The sequence below is a fragment of the Cygnus atratus genome, chromosome 11 (assembly GCF_013377495.2).
Source record: "Cygnus atratus isolate AKBS03 ecotype Queensland, Australia chromosome 11, CAtr_DNAZoo_HiC_assembly, whole genome shotgun sequence".
In the NCBI taxonomy this organism is placed as follows: domain Eukaryota; kingdom Metazoa; phylum Chordata; class Aves; order Anseriformes; family Anatidae; genus Cygnus; species Cygnus atratus.
Genome location: NC_066372.1, coordinates 5,772,837 through 5,785,867, shown reverse-complemented (window position 1 = coordinate 5,785,867; position 13,031 = coordinate 5,772,837). Strand labels below are relative to the sequence as shown.

At 42.1% G+C, this 13,031-nt stretch overlaps 1 long non-coding RNA gene across 1 annotated transcript; it reads right to left on the bottom strand.

The window, feature by feature from the left end:
* Positions 1-1,150: 1,150 nt before the first annotated feature.
* Positions 1,151-12,644, bottom strand: LOC118251598 (uncharacterized). The gene is made up of 3 exons (XR_004779867.1): positions 12,508-12,644; positions 10,306-10,360; positions 1,151-1,273 (listed from the first exon to the last, which is right to left on the bottom strand). It is a non-coding gene; the product is annotated as an uncharacterized LOC118251598 (long non-coding RNA).
* Positions 12,645-13,031: the final 387 nt, after the last annotated feature.

The window sequence follows — 13,031 nt, the reverse complement described above, 5'->3', positions numbered from 1 at the left end:
CTTTGTTTCCTCATGGGTCAGAAGCAGCGGTATTGAATCTCATCCCCATGCAAGGCAAGCACTGGTTTTCCAAGAGTACTGGTCTATACATCCCTACCGCTTCTGACTCAGGGCAATGAAATTGTATACCGAGCGCATTGTCTAATTGTTTATCCACTCCTTCTTTCTGAAGCTGAGACACTGAATAGAGGCAATTCTTTTAGCTCTGGCTTCATGCCTCATGGCAAGTATATAATTCCTGCCATTTGCTTCAATTTTATTCTTGGTTGAAATGGGCACGGTTTCTTTTTTATATTTCTTTTTTTCCCATGGGCCAGTCTCCTTAGGTAGGATTGTACTCCCCCTTGGATTGACATCACGTAATTTTTTGGTGTGCTGAATTTTGGAAGCATGCTAGTCAGTTGCACTCAGGATGCTTACATCTTGCACATATATGAGCTATGCAGTGGAAATTCATTAACTATTAATAAAAGGTAAATTGCCAGCTTGGGGCTGCTGCTGTTGTATGAGGCATTTTAAGAGTAGAGGGGCATAGGAAATGTCCACAAACTTTGTTTCAGACTCTAGAAACTGTTCTTCTGTTCTAGCCACTACAGTACACGGTGGTTTTAGTGAATCCAACCACTGTAAAAGATTTTTGAGGGGGACATGTTCATAGATGTTTGTTTTTTTTTCTTGGCCAGAAGGTGGTTGGGATTTAAGTTGTGGGCAGTATTTGGGAGGTGGTTCTTTTACCCAGACAGCAATATAGAGTATAAATGAAAGAGCTTCTCAGCCCGTGACATGTTTTCACTTCCTTTTTTTTTATTGTTAAAAGCTAGATCTGGTGGTGAATCTTGTTCCTACCATTTTATTGTATGGCTTGAGGGAAAGAAAATCTCTTCTCTGAAGAGCTTGTATAATATTCAGGTGGAAGCGAGTTCCTGGGAGACTCTTTTGTTATATTTACTATTTATGCTCAGTCAGGAATTTCAAACAGATTTTGTTCTCAAGCAGTGTCACACATTTGCCATGAGTCCAGTGTATTCTGTAAATCCTCATATGTGGTTCATGGATCATCCATCTACATATGGCAGATCTGATCCTTGCAGGATGCCTCACGCCGACCTGTGGTCTTCCCAAAGAAGGTGATTCTTACGAGATGATTCACCAAGTTGAAAAGTCAAACTGAGCCCAATGCTTGAATCAGAGCAACAAGAAAGGTGTCTGATTTCTGCACCCCCATCCCTGCAAGCCAACATGTGTTAACTAGCAGAAGACATGGTGGTTTTCTCTGAAAAAAAACATTTCAAAATTCCGTGACCTTCATCTGAGTTTTCCAAATTGATTCCAGATGCCATCCATTTCCAGCCATGTCTTTGTGTCTACCAAGCTCCTGAACCCAAATACTAGAATAGGCAGTCATATCTCCTTGGCTCTGGTGAGATCATACCCACATTTCGAGACTCCTTGGATTAGACTAACTTTCTGACCCAACTGAATAAATATCAGAGTGGTTTGGTCAGTGGTCAATTTGTGACCGTAAATATAGACTGCATAAGGAGCTCTGTGATTAGCATGGCGGTAGCAAACCGTAATGGAGAAGTGAGTTAAACTAACCTGTTTCTTTGAAGAGTTAATTAACCCACAAGATTGGATGCAGCTTCATTGGTGAAGGGGACTAGGCAGCAGCAGCAGCATAGTAATTCAACCTCTCCCATGTGTATGTCCTACTACTTGATGTGAACATGTGCATAAGGAGGAAGGCTCTCTTTCATTAGGTTTCCTTCTTTTCTTACTTGCCCAAAATGTCCAAAATATTACTCCTTTGGGGGAGAGTAAGTTACTCTAATGTTGTCCCTAATGTCCCCATCAGCCATCTCATGGCTAAACTTGTTGAGGCTAACATGTAAATGCATCTAGCAGAAAGCTTTTGAGAGAGAGTGTATTTTGTTTTCCCACTAGCCAGACTTCTTGGAGGGGTGGAGGGTAGTGGAGTGGAAGTTGTTACTAGATGTTTGAGCTGCAAGCTTTATATAGCTTGAAGAAAGTTACTTGAATACCAGCTGGATCCTCAGGTGACTTTTAATCTTTTTATTTCTGTAATCAGAGACTAGGGCTGTGGGAGGAAGAAGTCAGCTGCAGAAACACTTGTTTTTCTGTTCTTGCGGTTACTCCTCAGCGTTAGGCAATGTTTCATTTCCCAGCATAACTGCTCAACAGCCCTCCTTTCAGAAGTGTCAACACATGCAAATATGTGTTTGAGGAATTGCTACTACTGTATATAACGATTACACTTCTTTTTTCCTTTTTAAATTCAGGCACTTGTGTGTTGCAGTTTAAAGAGCCTGCAAAACTTCCGTGTGAGGTGTATGAAAACGCGGCTGTGCCATTAGGCTTGTCCTTTGTGTCTGAGCATGCGTTGGTACTACCTTAGCTCTTGAAAGTCTGCTGCAGTGTTGCATTAAGATTAAAGGTTTGCCAATGAATGATTTCCATGGTTTGAAGCCCAGTAAAGCTTCATCCAGTTTTGACTTCCCTTAAAAACACAATTATGGGGAGTGTTCGTATCCCTGCAGAACAAAGGCATATCAGAATACTTTATTTAAGAGATTCCAGACTTCATTGCGGAAAGGCAGACATGAAGCCAGACTGTGTCTTTCAAGGGCCACCATGCTCTGTACTCCACGTTAACAATGGTGTATGTGTGACTGTCACTACCTCCCACTACACTGGCTTTTCATTCATGTGGAAATGAAATCCAAGCCTGACCTCAGGATGAAGTACTGGCTCAGTAAAAGGGCATTGGTAAAAGCCACATTGACTTCAGTGGGGCAGAGGAGTTCATGTGCTTTTTTAAACGCTCTCCACGGGCTTGTTGCAGCTTGTCTTAGACCTCTTCCTGTGTCTTTGCCGCCTGGATTCCTCATCTATTTTTAAGTCTCATGCTCTTTCCTGAACCTATTTTAACTCTGTTACTGTACTGTTTAACCCCTGTGGGACATGGAGTTTGTGGGAAAGAAGCTGTGTATTACAGAAAATAAGTTGGGTAATCTACATGCTCTTCCAAGGTTTCATAGCACAGGACACGTAGAAACCCTGATGAGGTTCACATCTAGGTTTTATGCAGCTGTAATATCATGGAATATGGAGCTTTATGAAAATTGAGAAATATTGAGTAAGTGTGTCATCTTGTGTCTGTGTAACCTCTACCTGTATAAAGCCTGGGCAAAATACAGAATCTGAGTCAGTGCCCGTGATTGAGGGTTTGCCTGCAATTTGGAGGTGTTTTCCTCACAGTACAGGTACCAGTTTGGGCTTGTTGAAGGGAATTCTTTTTGACAGGTTTTCCTCAGTAGTATCAGTGTGTGCAGTGCCCCTGTGCAGTGCAGAAGTAAACAGTGTTCAGGCCTTGAATCCCTTAAGTATGTCTTCTGCTACCGATTCCCCAGGGATGCCTATGAACTAAGCTGCTTGAAGTATGTTACCTTCTGTTTCACCTTGATTCACCTTGTCCCAAATCCCAAACAAGAGTTGTTAGTAAAACAAAGAGAAGTACTGAATAAGTCATGTGAGACTTTTGAAGTACAAGACTGGAAGCAAAAGAGTTGCAAGTAAAACAAAGCAATCCAATTATATTTTAAATTTAGCAGCTAGATAGCTCTCCAGTGTCTTAACCTCTGCTGTGCAGAATCCTAATGATGTATCTCATCTGTGGGAGCTGGGAATTAGCCTTCAGAGCAAAAATGTCTTCCAAATACCTTCAGTAGCTCCAAGTAACATCTTATTTTTTTCTGGAATTAAGTTTTGGGGTGCAAGTGTGAATCCTGCTGATGATGTGGGGTTTCCTGTGTTGTAAACCGTGATTTCTTCCTAACCTGTTCCTACTCAGCCAGGCAGAGCCCTACAGTGACAGGTTTGTTTGTAAGTTTTTCTGCCTACATGCTTCTGTGAGGATGTGTTCAGGTTCCAGCTGGTGGTTGGTGGCGGTTTGGAGGTGCACACCCTCACTGCAGGCTCTAACAGCAGTCTGCCTGCAATATTGTTTGCTTTCTACTTTGGTTTGTGTAGAAGAAAAAGGCCAGTCCTCTGTGAGGTGTGAAAGCTGTGACAGTGTTGTGGGAATGGTAATAAAATTGCTATTTTGGGTTTGGATGTCAAATTCCCCTTTTAAATGGCCTTTATGCAGGAAGAGTAACAGACTGCTTTGGTCCAAACATGCAGATGTTAAAAATTGTGAGGACCTTACATTCAGCAGTATGTACTTACGGTGCATCGTGTATAATATTTTCAGAATGGAGACAATTTCTCCATCTTAAATATTTTTCAAAGCATATCAGTTAAAATTATTTGCATTCATCTCTTTATTCACAGACGTATCTTGTCTGTGATGTTACTTGAATCTATGAAATATGCCATGGAAACAATAAGATTGCACTGCAGAATATACCTGCCATATAACTTACTTTCTGAGTAAGGTGGTAGTAAAGCCAGGAGATCCCAAGTCTCCTGCATGGCCTTGGCAAGTCATTCAGCTCAGTTTTTCAAATTATTTCCATTAATTTTGGACTTTATTATGGGTGCCCAGTGGGAGGCTGCAAAATAAGAACAACACTTGTATGGTTTCCATCTAAACCTGGTGAGGTCTGTAAATCCAATGTTCGCTGTTCCTCAAATTGTGCAATCTAAAACTAAAGAGCACTCTGTGAAGCATTAGACTGTTCTTCCCTGCCTCCATGGCCTGGCCCACAATGGGACAGTAGCATCACCAGTTCTAACTACGCTGCTGTGTAACACCATCAGTGATCAGTACCAGCAAACTTGTTTATGCATATCAGTAACCAGGAGAACAAAGATTGCTGTGCACGTTCCTGAATGCTAGAAGTCCCACTTTGTTCAAAACAACTCTTGTAGAAATGCTAAATGCTTCTTGTCGATCACGGCACCCGCTGGCCTGGCCTGTAGTTTGGTGGAGTTCGTCTTGAATAATAGTCTGTTAGCTACGTTTTTACCCATGATAACTCCCTTTTACAGGTATGGAACTTGCTGTGTTCATCTTTCTTCATCTTTGAGAATAAAATATACTTAGGTGTTTTTCTCTTAGCGTAACTAGAACTTGTTCTTTTACTCTCACTCGAATCAGTGGAAGTTATGTATTGAGGAGGACTCAAAGGCCTGCCTTACTACAAATTTTGCTAGATAAGAGCCTTTTTTTCACTGTTGCTGCCTAACCTCTGAGTATGTTATTTTATGTTTTAGTGCAATTGTCAGAACAGCCACACGTTGACGAATTTTAATTTTCAGTAAGTGCAACTGTGAGCTAAGATTCCTTCTGTAGCACTTAAGCTGTGGTTTTATATCTTGTTTGTTGATGTGTGAGATTTGATTTTGACGTGTTTTGGAAAACGTCACACAGTTAAACAGATTGCGGACTGTTACCTCAGACACCTGTTGATGGTGTTGGTCTTAGAAGTGACCCACTATGGACAAAAGAAGAGTGGTGTGTAAACATCCTCCATACACAAAAGCATGAATTTAAGTGAAAATAAGACTCTAAAGAACTTAAAATTTAGCCCTTTACCTTTTTGTTCCTGGTTAAGGACTCTCCCTCCTTTTCTGTTAGCCCTTCCCATTCATACGTATAAGTTCAGTATGCAAAAGTATCACATCATCCCCTAGGTGGGAGGTTTGTTTCTCTCTCAGCTTGTTTGAACTAAGTTGCTTATATTGTTTTCTCTTGCTTCTGACTTCCTGTCTCAGTAGTCTGCCTGCTCACTGCTGTGTTTCACCAGCAATACGTAATTCATCTGCATCTAACTTTTCACACTGAACTTTAGTGCATTATTTTCAGCATGCATGTTGGAAATTAAACTTCAGTGATGCATCTGAAAAGCATGTACACAAGTGATTTAAAAAATGAAAGAGTTCTGTTAATTGAATTAGATGTTTTTCTTGAAACATCTTTGAAAACAAGGGTGGTCTGTGCCTGGAAAGAATAACAGCCTAGCCTTTATGGCATATGTTTACATGCTTTGCACAATAGTGCATTTTGATGAAGCATTGTTCATAACTTGGCAAAGACCTCTTAAAAGGAATCTTGGCGAGAAGAAATGGATTTTTACCATTACAGGAGAAACAACGGTTTGGGATACTTTCAAATGATACGTGCATGGCTCCAAACAAACCCTACTACCTCACCTTTCTTCTTGGTAGGGGCCTATACAGACCATTTCCTGTATTTCTGCTTGTTTTTAGTGACCCTCTGGTGAAACTGATGCCGAGCTGTGAACGGGAAGAGGCACACTAGAGGTGTCCTGGTTCCTTGCTTTGGTAGGTGGCAGCTGGAGAAGGTATTCAGCTGTTAACTAGGATCTTAATGGCATTGAGATCTTTCTGTCTAGGAAAGTTTCAGCTTGGTTAAAGCGTGTGTTTTGTTCTGTGCTCCGAAGATAGGCAGTGATGGCTTTCTGGTTTTAGCAGAAACCAAGAGGCTTGAACGCACGCTTAAGGCTGTGAAGGCCTTTATTTGTGTGGTGTATCCTAGCGTTCTCAATTAAAGTGATGATGCGAGACAGGGTAAGCTCTCTCCGGCTCTGCGCCCGAGAACGCGTGCGGGGGGGGGGCGAGGAGGCCCCGAAGCAGTTACCCCCGGCCGGGCAGCCTGGGGCCGAGGCGCCGGTGGGCCCCCCCCGGCCGGCGGCAGGCGCATGGGGCGCGACCCGGGCAGAGCCTCGAGGCGGCGGGAGGGGGCTCGGCTTCGCGCTGCCCGGTTGGGAGAGTGAGTGCGGGCGGCGGCGCCGTTGCCCCTTTAAGCCGGCGCCGCCGCTGTCCTCGCGTGCCCCGCGCGCCTCGCCCGCAGCCGCCAGCGCGCTATTAATAGCGGCACGGGGCGGGGCGCCTCCGGGCACGCGCTGCGCGGCCTCGCCGCCGCCTCCTGCTCCGCTCCCTCTGCCGGCGGGGCCGGGGCACGGCCTGACACCCTCGCCCTACCTGGGGGTGCGACCTTCCCCAGCGGGGCTGCAGGACACGGCCCCCTCCCCACCGCCTGGCCACAGACACTCGTGCAGCTCCGGCGGGTGAAGGAGATTACAAAAAACTGTCATTCTGCGCAGCACGCAAGGCAGGTCTCGGTCCTGGCCCTGGCCCTTGTCTCCTGTGGGGAGAACGCTCCCTCCCCCTGCGGCTCTCCTCCCACGGGTTGGAGGAGAGGCACTGAATCGCCACCTGCTCCGATTGCAAAGGCAAGGCTTTCCCTTCCTTCTGGTAAATGGGAGACATACAAGGAAAACGCCAACGTGTGTTCTCGCAGCAGTCCACCCACGCTCTGATCTGAGGAGAAAGGAATGGAGCGCTTTCCTTCCACCACAGAGGGGTATCATTTACTACACACAGACTGTACTTTGTAAAAGCAGTGAAGAGCCTTTGTCTTAGTGGAAAGGCAGTATAACAGTGTAATGTGTTTGTGTGTCCCTGTAATCACAGAGAAAAGAGGCTGTGCTGCATGAGCAATAGGGATTGCCATACCGGATTAGAACCATCTACTTGAGTATTGTGTGTGAACCTAGCCAGAAAAAGACATTACAGAGGAAGGGAATGGGTAACTCCCCCTCCCCTTTTCCTTTACTTCCATCAGATCAGAAGCATTGCAGTGTCTGCTTCAGTTGTTAGCTTATACCCTGGAACTTCGATGTCTGTATCCTTTTTGTTTCTGTACAATGAGGAGTACTCCTGTTATTAAAATTATCTCATTAAAAAAATGCTGTTCTTATTTTAATTCAATTCTGTTAGAGTGTGACAACAGCCCTGATTCCCCCAAGTTACTTGCACATTGTATCTGTCATTCATAAAGGGTTTGGGGGGGGGGAGAGGGTGTCCACTTTTGATGCTTTCAATTCTCTCTACTACAGTTTTCATCTGAAAAGCAGCAGGTTGTTTCCACTGCATCGGATGGCTTCCCTACTCCAGCATGAGTACTGGAACACGATTGCGTGCACTCTGCCACCCAACTGCTCTTGGCACTAGTGATATCTCTCTGATCAGCAACTGCCCGAGTAGTGACGTGCATTGAAAACAAGGCCAGTTGGTTTGTTGCCTATGCCAGCAAAGCCAAATGAGCATGAATCATTGAATTTGAGTGAATTGGGAGTGTCTTTGAGACATTCATTTTAGAGCTTTCCTGGGTATTAGGGGATTTTCTTGCTTTTCAGAACAAATGCTATGTACATCCCTATGCCCTTTGCCATTATATTCCAGCTCCTTTAATATACAACAAATCAGCCAGTGGCAGAGAGAGTTTACCTTGGGGGTGTCTGAGGTGAAGGGAGCAAAAGTAATCTCTTATGTGCAGGAACGCCCTCAGCACTTTAAACCACAGTGTTAGAACAGGAGTCTCAAGTGTGCATTTGTAATGCTTTTGCCCTTTGCTCTGTGGAGGGGTGAATTGCTCTACGAATACGTTATGAACCTCCTGAGACTGTGGCACCATGTTATTCCTCAAAAGTGCCTGCTAGTAAATTCCCATCGCATTACAACATGGACTTCTGTCACAACATGTTAAAAAGTCATAGACAGATGGTATCTCATGATAGGATTTGTTCTGATAAACAAAGGTCTCTAGAGCCATACCAAAACGAACAACAACAAAAAACACAGTTCTGAGACTCGATGTAAAGATCTATGTTGCTTGGAAATGGTAAGAGAGTTGAGCACATAATACGTCCTTTTAAAAAAAAAAAAGACAAAATGAGGAAGTCATGAAAGGGCAGCCTTGTTTGTATATATGTGTTCTGGAGTGTCATCTTTTCTTTGAGTTAACAAATTGAACACAGCAGAACCAAATAAAATCTAGTGCTACATATCCACAGACCTTTATTTTGCTGGGCAGTATCGGTCACTGGACTGAGACTTGTCATCTCAGGAGGCTGCCAGAGAGGAATTTCCTGATGAAGTTTGTTCTGAGGCATGGAGAATTTGGGTCTGGAGTTTGTGGTCTGTCTGTTGTAGAACTGAAATACAAACTTGTAGTTCTGAGTGTGGAAAGAGCTGCTTAGTTCAGCCTTAGGTGGCAATAAGAACACCTTTGCTGCAGGACTGTTAGTTCTGCCAGCTCTTTGCATATCCGCATTCTGCCTTTGGGTTTAGCAAAATGACAGTGTCTTTTACTTAGGCTCCCTAGAAATCATACTGTGGGAGGCTACTAAAAAAGACACGTTTTCCCTTGCCTTTTGCTAAGCATTTACAGCACGTTCTTTTTTAGGGCTTATCCCAGCTGTCTGTTGGTGCCACACTGCGAGAGAGGTTTGGGGTACTTCCTGCTTTTGGCTGATAGACAGGAAGTTTGGCCTCTCGGGCTTGACTGCTGACTTTATGGTGACAAAGCCTCTTGTGAAGACTGGTCTGTTAGTGGTGGCAACTCTCTGTGGATCATCACTCAGATACAGACTTGCTTTGCTACATGATGTAAATTAGACGGAAGCTTCCTGCCATCCCAACAAAATGCTGATTAGAAGTGCTCAGTGAACTAGCAGTGCAAACAGTAAAACAAATTGTGACTGCTCAAAGGAGATCTATTTTTTTCAGAATCTGCTTTCAAACATGTAAGCTCTCACTTTTTGTTCTTGAGCTCATTTTGTATGCTTTGATTTTGGACTATTTGATTTATTATTATTTTGCATACTGTGAAGAATATTTAAATGTCACCTAGACAAGTTTCACACATCACATAGCAGACAATCTAAACACATCATCACTCAAAGCTTTGTGTGTTCTGCTGGTCCTTGCTTAACCATGTGGTCCCACTGAATTTGATGGGAGTTCACACAAATTCATTGGTGTTGATCAGATGTTAAATACATTTTTCACTCCAAATATTTACTCTTCATTTTATGTTGCATTTGAGAGCCTGCAAAATTTCTTCAGTCATACCAAAAAATATGTAATGGAAAAATCAACACAAAGAGAAAATAATAGTTGAGAGAAAGCATAACTTCTGAGGGTAAAAGGGGCTACGTGTCCTTTCGCTTTTAATCCCAGCCTGGGGATAATTTAAGATCTGCCTTAGACTGCTTTTTCAAACATGTTTATTACCACTGAAGAAGGGGATACGTTTTAACACTCTATGGCAGCATTTAGCCTGTTTTGTATAGGCAAAACAAATAATGGTAGATAGTAAAATTTTCGCATACACTTTTTCTTTTATAAAACTAATTACACAAGTTTGGAAAGCTTGGCTTCAAACTGTGGGTTGTTTTTGTTTTTACTACAGCTGAGATGGGAATTGGGTTGGGACACCCTGTGAACAAGTGGTTTGCAACCATATAATCTTACCTTGACGAGAAGCGTGCTATTTCATCTTGTGGGCTGTTTAATTTTCTCTTTGCTGCTGTAATTAAATGAACTGGATGTTACATGCATTTAAATACTGGTGAGAAACAGAGTAATAGAATGTTATCAATTATGTTGGCTTAAAAAAAATAATAGACATGCCTGGCATTCATCAGTGTATTGAACAATACAGCTATAAGACATGCTGATAATAGGTATAGATGCGACTGTTGTTAAAGCTTGGTGAAATTTCTGTTCTTAATTTAGGTCAAATTGTAATCTCTATTCTTTCACTTTCGTTAATGTAAATCAGGCCTATTTTTTCTTAAACTGAGGTCTTATATTCTTTCAAGGGTCTGATCCAAAGCAACTAAAAAAGCTTCTGTTTTCAGCAAGTAATGAACAGCTAATCAGGTAATGAGAAAGTAGAGAATCAGGCTTGCAAGTTGTAACAAAAAGGATTTCCCAGGTATGAGTTTTATAGTTTAAGGCTCACAGGAATTTAATAGATAGCTTTTTAAATATCACATTTAAGAAAAGTTTTTTTGAAACCGTTAAGAAAAATAACTGATGAAAGTGAGTATGTACGCTGCAAAATATCTGCCTACATACACTTCAGATTGTCTGTCAAATGTGCTCAGTTTTCAATTCTTGAAGATGTGATAATTTAGTTCACTCTGTCCACTTGCATGTTCAAAACTCTGTAGAAAACAAATAATCTTTGAAAAATACCTTACAGGAAATTATGGTGTATACTATTGACTAATTTAAAAGGCAAATTATGATGGAGAAGTAAAATGATTTTACCAAAGTCTCAAATGGCTAAGTAGCAGCAGTGAGGTTGAAAGTTAGCATGTCTTAGACAGGTGACCATTTTTAATACCCGTTCCTGACTTTTTTTTTTTTTTTAAAGGTCTGAGTGGAAGCATGGTCAAACAGAACTTGGGTGAATTTTATGGACACAAAGGTCACGTTGCTCTACTTTCTCTTTTTCAATGAAACAAGTTGCTTTTCTCCATGCTATGTGGCGGAAACTAGCAGACTGCCACAATAACTGAGGTCAGAACTATTAAATATTAACTTTCCATGTAATAGGGTAGGCTTATTTGTGTTTGGAAATGTAGGCTTGGGAACCATTCTTTGGAAGTGACTCAGGCAGTGTTCTGTTCGCACTAGGAAGTCATAGATGCAGGGAATCCTGTACTTTTCTAGGCTGACTGGAGTTTAGCCTGCAGAAAAGAATTCACACTGATCTCTGTATTCAGAGAGGAAGAACAGAAGTAGTCTGAATTTTAAGAGTTTTTTTCTTCCTGATCTTTCCCAACAGTATAGTAATTTAACAACAGTTATGTAGAGGATAGATTATTTTTAACCTAGATTACTAAATCAGTGAGACCTAATGCAACCTTACTGTTGTTTGTCTACAGCGGATTCCCCTAGCTAATTTTGGCTAACATTAGCAGTGAGGCAGTGTCTGAAAATAGGCTAAATAGGGTAAGAGGATGGGACAGACCCAGTAGCTGCCTCAGTGGGAAACTGTATCGTGAGTTTGTGTAGTGTTATGCAACAGTGAGGCCATAATATATAAATCCATAGAAAACAGCCTTCATTAGTGCCTGTGCTCATGGAATTGGTTGATCGATTGGTTTAGAAGTTTTTTGATGGCAGTCATGTGGAGCCCAGTGCTCTCAAACTTGCTCAGTGCTGCAAGAACTAGGAAGCTCTTCTGACGTGGAAAACAGGGATTTTCTTGTAGAACACAAAGAGTCCTTCAACTGCTCATAGAAAAGCAGCATTTTGCATTTATAAGTTAAAAATTAAACCTGACTGTTGGCCTAATTGCTCTCAGTGAGTCCAACAGAAACTTCAGTTAGTGACTAACGACTCGCACCAGTTAGTGACAAGGCAAATGAGCAGAACTCTGTGTGGCCAGCCCTTGCTAACTGGACACTATTTGTAGTGTCTTTGGAAAGTTATTTGTAGGAGGGGGTTGTCCTGTGGCATTGTGGGGCTTTCAGTAACACAATTTTTGACAGAGCCTGCGAGGAGTACCTGTTTGTTACATACAATTTGGCTCCGTATTGTAATCTGCTATATCTATCTTGCATGTGGGAGTTGCATTCAAGCCTCCGAGTTTTAACAGTAATTTGTAAAATGGCATGTGCAGCCTTTAAGACTGTGATCAGGATGAGATTCTGTACTCACCACATCAGAAGGCCTCCATATCTCATGGCTCCCAATGGAGTTGGTGAAATCTTTTTCTCATCTCTGCAGAGGATGAATGTCACACGAGTGGATCTTTTCAATGCTGTTTAAGCTCCTAGAAATTCAGATAACGTTTAGTGAGATTTTCAGAGTTGCAAATCTCACCTGCAGCAAAGCAAATGGGAATTAGGTACACCGTGACATTTTCTGAAGTATTGTCTGCATTTTAAGGCATCTGTTGAAAAAATACTTTAATAAATCCAGCTCCAAGTCTCAATTTATAGTTGTCTTGGAAGTTCGACATTGACTGTGGTGTTTGACATTGGCATTGGTGGGAATGGGCTGTAAAGATTCAGTAATTGGCATCCAACTTCATTATCACACAATGTTATTTTGTGTTTTATTGTATAGTTACCCTCAATAAGTGGCCTGCATAGCTTGTTTATTTGTTATTAGGAAATACACATATCATTCTAGTGAAGAGATGTTTGTCCCCTTTGCAGGTCTTCCTCGTCTGTGGTATT